Source organism: Nicotiana attenuata, chromosome 7 (genome assembly GCF_001879085.1).
Source record: "Nicotiana attenuata strain UT chromosome 7, NIATTr2, whole genome shotgun sequence".
Lineage (NCBI taxonomy): Eukaryota > Viridiplantae > Streptophyta > Magnoliopsida > Solanales > Solanaceae > Nicotiana > Nicotiana attenuata.
Genome location: NC_031995.1, coordinates 30,523,396 through 30,530,213, shown reverse-complemented (window position 1 = coordinate 30,530,213; position 6,818 = coordinate 30,523,396).

The following is a 6,818-nucleotide window of genomic DNA, read 5'->3' as shown; positions in this document are numbered from 1 at the left end:
TATCTGATATTTTTACATGTTGGGCTTAATGTGCAAAATGATGCTTTTACCCCTTTGATATTATTTGAACTGTACATATAAACTATTACGAAACCCTTCTCTTCTTATCTTCGGGGATGTGCTCGCTGGTCGAGACTCCCTATTCTTTTAGTGTCATACCTTGAAATAAGAAAGAGGCTCGGACAAGTTACTAAGCCAGATGATCTTTCGGGTCCCCGGTACGTAGCCCCCTCCTTGACTCGAGTTGTCCGCTCGGGTACACAGTCTAGAACAAATACCCAGGTTTTGAACCTAGAATAACTCAGCCTCATGCCGGATCCCTAGAAGGAACGTTTGTTTGCATCATGTGCATTTGACTTTGGAGGCTCAACACAGGGGTTGGGTCTGTCTAGGACAGGTGTACCAAAATTGAAAACAGACCATCCTGATGCATCTTACGTACTGCTTGTGCATTTATTTGCTTCGGACTTGCATGCTGACCAGCTTTCAAATATTTGGGGAAAAAGGAAAAAAGGGGAGAGAAACAGCGGTATGAGGGCTAAAGAGAGAAAATTACCCGTTTTGGAAAAACCAATGTCCAAATAGTGTCGAAACTCTGCCGAATTTTTTTTTGGGGAAAATGAAGAAACAATAGAATGAAAAAATGTGTTTGTTTTCAAAAATAGTTTGTTTTATTTGCCAATGAAAAAGAAAAAAAAGAGTCTTGTGTTCAAAAAATAATTTATATATTCGCCAATGAAATGAAAAAAAAGGGAGTCTTGTTTTAAAAAATAGTTTGTTTTATTTGCCCGAACTACGCCAGTTTGATTCTCACAGGGCGTGAGATACGTAGGCAACCCTCATCGGATCCAACTTCCCTTTTGCAAAACTAGCCCAAAAAGAACAAAATTTTATTTTTATTATAAATAAGTAAGGTGATGCCATTCTTGTCAAAAATAGCCGAATGTCCCTAAAAAGGCGCCGGAGGGCTATTTTTGCAAGAACAACCACCTTTGGTCATTTTTAAATTTTTTGGCCGGTTAGCGAACACAGCCTTAAAATCTTCTTCCTCGAGGTGCTGAAAGGCCGTATTGGAAAAGCCGGATATTTTTATGAAAATTTTTGAAAGTAGGGATAATTTTTGACTCAAAAATGAGTCTTGATTTTCCTCCTATTAGTTTCCTTTTTGAGCCTGTTGGTTTTTATGGTAAAAATTCGGTAGGATGAGAAGTTGTAATCAAAACATTTTATTTTTATTTGAAAATCCCAAAATGATTTATTATTTATTTTTATCCTCCAGAACTACGCTCGGTCTGATTCATGCGGGGTCATGATACGTAGGCAATCTCCATAGGATTCGACCATAACCAAGAGAAAGAAAAAGAGTGATAAAAAAAAAGAAGAAAAAGAAAAAAGAAAAAAAGAGGAAAAGAAAATAAGAGGAGAAACAAAAGAGAAAAAAGAAAAAAGAGAGGAAAAACAAGGAAGCGAAAAGAAAAGGAGAGAGAAAGAAAATAAGAAACCGTGAGAAGGAAGCAATGGCAAAATAAGAGAGGGAAATGAGAGAATAAAAACAAAGAGAAAGTGAAGGTTTGCAATCGGAAATAGGAAAAGGCTGGGATGACGCATGCGACCAATCAAAGAGCATAATAGGAGCTGTTAACTGCTTAGGACCATTCATTCCCCAAATGTGCGGGTACCAGTATGTTAAATGCCCTATGCTAACGTGATGGTTTCATTTTGTCATATCATTTCAGACAGGTGGTCGGTTTGTGATTTTTAAAGTAACTCTTCCCTACAACACAAAGTCAAAAGGCAAGGGCAGAGAACAATAGAACTGAGTGGGTTGATACCGGTGCCCGAAAGCAGCGGGTTGAACAGGACAACGGGTTGGTAGAAGAGGTAAAGATGTTGAGACAACATGTGGCGGACGCTGTCCTTACCCAAACTCCCCCGCCACCACCCAGCTTCCTAGACGCTGTCCTTACCCAAACTCCGGACACAACGCCAGGCGATCCTCCACACTCTCCATATTTACCCGCTTATCACAGCTTTCCCAACCACCCTAGTAGCTCCATCACTCGTCGTCCAACTATCTTTTCCAGAAGTGCCCTCCGATCACATCCACTGTTCTCGATAATGAATACCCGCCCAAAGCTCATAACGCCCAATATTACCCCTCCGAGGTTGCTCACAAGGTTCCCAACTCGCACAAGCAACGCCCACGGGATGATCCTCATGTTGAAAATGAAAAATTCACGGGAAGAGAAGGGCTAGATGGGGTACCCAGGAAGCTGAAAAGCATAGAATAGTCCTTAAGGGACAAGCAAGGAATGAGGGATCAGGGTAGCGTGGATTACAAAGAACCGTCCGTGTCTCCTAACATTCGCCTACCCATGGGGTTTAAAGTACCAAAATTCAGCTTGTATGATAGGTTTGGGGATCCGGTAGTCCACCTGAAGGTTTATTGCAATGAAATGAGAAGTGTGGAAGAGAAAGATGACTTGATGATGGCATATTTCAGTAAGAACCTAACTGGGGTAGCTTTGGACTGGCATAATCGTCAAGATGTTGATAAGTGGCCTACATTGGCTGACATGGCTCAAGACTTTGTCCGATACTTTCAATGCAAATCAACTGTTACCCCAGACCGCTCCTCCCTATCTAAGATGGAAAAGAAGCCAGAGGAAAGCTTTAGGGAGTTTGGGCTCAGATGGAGGGAGCAAACTGCTCGAGTCAGTACCCTGATTGGCGAAGAAGAAATGGTTGAGCTTTTCCTACAAGCCCAGGGGCCCACCTACTTCAATCACTTGATCCCGGCTGTGGGTAGACCTTTCGATGAGGTGTTAAGAATGGGGAAGTTAGTAGAAGAGGGGAATCAAGTCAGGAAAAATCATGAGTTGGTCGAAAAACATTCAGAACATCCCAGCAAGCGTGGGTGGGGAAGGAAGGAGCAGAAAAGATGATCCGATGAGTTTTCCTGATCAATACTCCCAGCCCCGACACCGTCCCCGTAGATATCCTTGTGCACCAGGTGACCCTTCCCAATGCTACTTCTCCCCACAGTACTCCCAAAGTCGTACATCATTTTTTCGATACCCGGCTCTACAAAATGCTTATCTACCACCACGAGCCTGCCCGAGACACCCTGGATCAGGTTTTCGGCCCAATCAAGCACTTAGGGATGAGAGGTTGCAGAAGAAAAAAAAGGCCCTCACCCCTATTAGAGAATCATATGCCAGTTTGTACCAAAGGTTGAGGCAATTGAACATATTGAAGCCGATTCAGATAAAGATGCCAAACCCTCTGTCAAAGAAGTTTGATTTTTCTCAAAGGTGCGCATATTGCTCAGATGCCCCGGGGCATGACATAGAAAGGTGTTGGAATTTGAAGAAAGCAGTTCAGAAGCTTATTGATGCAGGCGACATTGTTGTGCCAAATCTAGATGCAGCAGACACCAGCCAAAGTCCATCGCCTATGCATAATGAGACGCATATGGTGGGTATGACTTATTCTGGAAAAGAATGTGAGAATTCTTCTGGGAGCCTCGGAGGCCCACGTGCTACTAAGCTTCCAGCGCTATCAGAGGTTGATCTTAAGAATGAGTCGGCAAAAGGAACCCAAAAGCAATTTGTTAAGAACAATGTGACGAAGACTTGTGAAGTTCCTAGTATTGTTGATACAGATGTCAGTGGCTAAGATGGCGAGTTTGAGGATTGGAAAGACGCTCTTTTCTGGGTCAGCCAGGGAGGAGTCTTGGCGGTTCATTTTGTTGTCATTTCTGTTGTCCGGGTTATTTTCAGGGTTGTAATCCGGATATTGTCTTGTGGTCAAACCATCTCATCCTTTCATTTTGTCTAGCTTATTTAGTCGTAGTGGTTTGTTTAGTGTTGTCCAGGTTTGTTTCAGGTTTGTTCCAAGGTTGTACTCCAGTTTGTTTTGCTTGTTTTAACCGTTCCACCATTTGTCTAATGCAAATTTCGGTCTTTTGTTACTTCCAGTCATTTTCTCTGTTTAGTTCTTTCTTATCCTTTTGTTTTGTCTTTTGTCTAGTGCTGGTTCTGGTGACATGACATGCACGCATAATTCTCAGTCTGATCTTTAAAAGTCAGTTTAGTCAGGAAGCAATGAAACCATTTTGACAATAAGAACAGATTTGGACATTTTGAGATTATTTGAAGCCCAAGCCATGTGAACTGGGGTGGGTAAAACATAAAGAAACCGTAAAAGCAAGTTGGCCAAATTGACAGGGGCCGTTCGTGGTAATAAGAGTGAGAGTGTTGTCCAGTAGTGCTTTAAAATTGACAAATGAAAAGGGCGAATGTGTGGATATGGTTATCAAGTCTGGCACAATCAGAAGATGTTACGAATGTTTGTTTAATTGTGTTATTTGTACTTGGCATGTTTTGGGAGATTGGAATGACGAAGGAATTTTGTTCTGCTATATAAATACTTTATCCTTTGTTACCCCCCTTTTTGAGCCTTATTTATTTTTTTTCATACCCCTCTTTTGGAATCAGTAGCAAAGATCAGAAACGCAAGCGTGAAAGATAACTAAAGGGAAAAGAGAAAAGAGAAAAGAATGAAAAGAGAGAGAAGAAGAAGAAAAAGAAAAGAAGAAAAAAAAACAACAACAAAACAACAAAAAGAGAAAATGAAGAAAGAAAAGAAGAGAAGAGAGAGAGGAAGAAAAAGGAAAGAAAAATCACAACAACAAAGTAATTTCTATGACATGAACTACGTTCGACCTGATTCCTTTTAAGGATACGTAGGCAGCCTCACGGTTCGATCTCATCATAACAAAATTCAAAAGTCCCCAAGAAAGAAACTGGGGCAGAAGTTGTGGTTTTGCAAGAGATTTGATTCCGAAAGTTGTAATTTTGAACCCATTTGAATTGTTTTGACCCTTTTTGATACCCTTTTTTTTCTAACCCCACCCAAAATCCCACATTACGGTCCAAAGAAAGACCTTCCGACCAATCTTCGAGAAATGCCAAGTCAAACAGGTGGAGGTGATTCATGTCAGGGGCAGCACTCTGGTCCAAGCAAGGAAAAATTGAAAATGAGAGAGTCTTATTGGTGAAAACCTTTACGGGCACCGTAGGGCGACAGGAGCTGAGAGAAATAAAAAATGATAGAGTCTTATCGGTGAAAACCCTCACGGGCACCTTGAGGAGAAAGTAAGTTGAGAGATGAACAAATGAGAAAGGTCTGTTGGTGGAAAACTTTTCAAGGCACCGCAGGATGAACAAGGTCAAGGTTCGGGAAAAGTAATCAGGTTGCAGAAATTCTGGGGCAACAAAGTATGGCAACTGAAAGTTGATTGGTTGGACAGATTGGGCCGATTAACCCGAAATGCATGTCGTGGTCATTAGAATTGGTATCCACATCTGATAGGTTTCTACTTCGTAGTTCTCTCGATAGGAATCATCTCTTTCCTTTGTCCTTTACTCCGTTCCTTTTGTTTTGTTTACTTCCTCCTATTGAGTCTGTTTGGTCATAACAAGTGAGAAATGACTTCAAAATCTGCCACCAGCTTTCTAGTTGAACAAAACGAAATCTGGCTAGCACATCAAAAGTGTCACAAGTCAGGAAACAACAACAAGAGCACTGAGCTGGTAATAATCAGAATGCTTTGGGGATCCTTGTGAAATACAACGGCTTGGTATATCAGTTCATGAACAATGCAACAGATGAAGGGATAGGGTGAACAGATCAAAGGTATTCCCTGTGATAAGATTGACGAAAGGGTGGTAAACCAGTGACGAGCAAGACCTTCCAAGCAGAAATCAAAGTTATCATGACAAGTGAAGGAGCAACAGACCTCAAGGCCAAGGCCAGTGGATAAGTCAAGAAAGAACAACATATACACAGAGTGGGGGCAACGGACGTGCTTTGGGAATTCATGTGATAAACAAAGGTTGGGGAAATGTCGGTTCATGCAATACAACAGCAGGGGATATTGGGGTTAAACAAAGAAAAGGTATTTTATGTGATGAGGACGACAGAAAAGGGGTTAGTCCATAAACAAGCAAGGTCTTCGAGTGGAAATCAGTCATCATGGGAAGTGAAGGAGCAATCTCCCTCAACGTTCAAGGCCACAAACCAACCACCACATTTTAAACTGACAAGATTTTTCTTTGATTGAAACAGGGGCAGAAAATTTCATTTGTTCCGGAGAAACTCTCCGTAGGGGAAAGAGCAAGCACCAAAACAGGTTTGACCGTAAACTCTCAGGACCCTCCTGGAAGATGTAGCTTAGTTAAAATTCAAAACAATCATTAGTAGCATAATTTAGCATAAGTGTATCCCAAAGGAATATAAGTTGGTTTCAATGTTTGCATGTTTAAGATAAGATTCAATTAGGAGTTGTCAGGGCCTTCCCTGGATAATAGGATGTAGTTTACAACCCTCTTAGATAACAGAACTTAGCGGAAGTAATACCTTTAGAAGATGCAACTTGGATCTATAATTGTCAGTTGTCGGGACCTCCCAGGATAATAGGGCTTAGTTTTCATATTCTTAGCAATAGTTGGTAGAATGATTCATGTTTAACACTCACCCATGTGCCCAGCTACCAAACTGGGGCAGAAAATTTTCCTTGTGTTTGTCTATTTTGTTGAAGTCAGGTGCCCGCCTGTATAGCAGAGGAATACATTTTAAGTTTTGAAGTCAGGAGCCCGCCTGGATAGCAGAGGAATACATTCAAGCTTTGAAGTCAGGAGCCCGCCTGTATAGCAGAGAAATACATTTCAAGTTTTGAAGTCAGGAGCCCGCCTGTATAGCAGAGGAATACATTTCAAGTTTTGAAGTCAGGAGCCCGCCTGGATAGCAGAGGA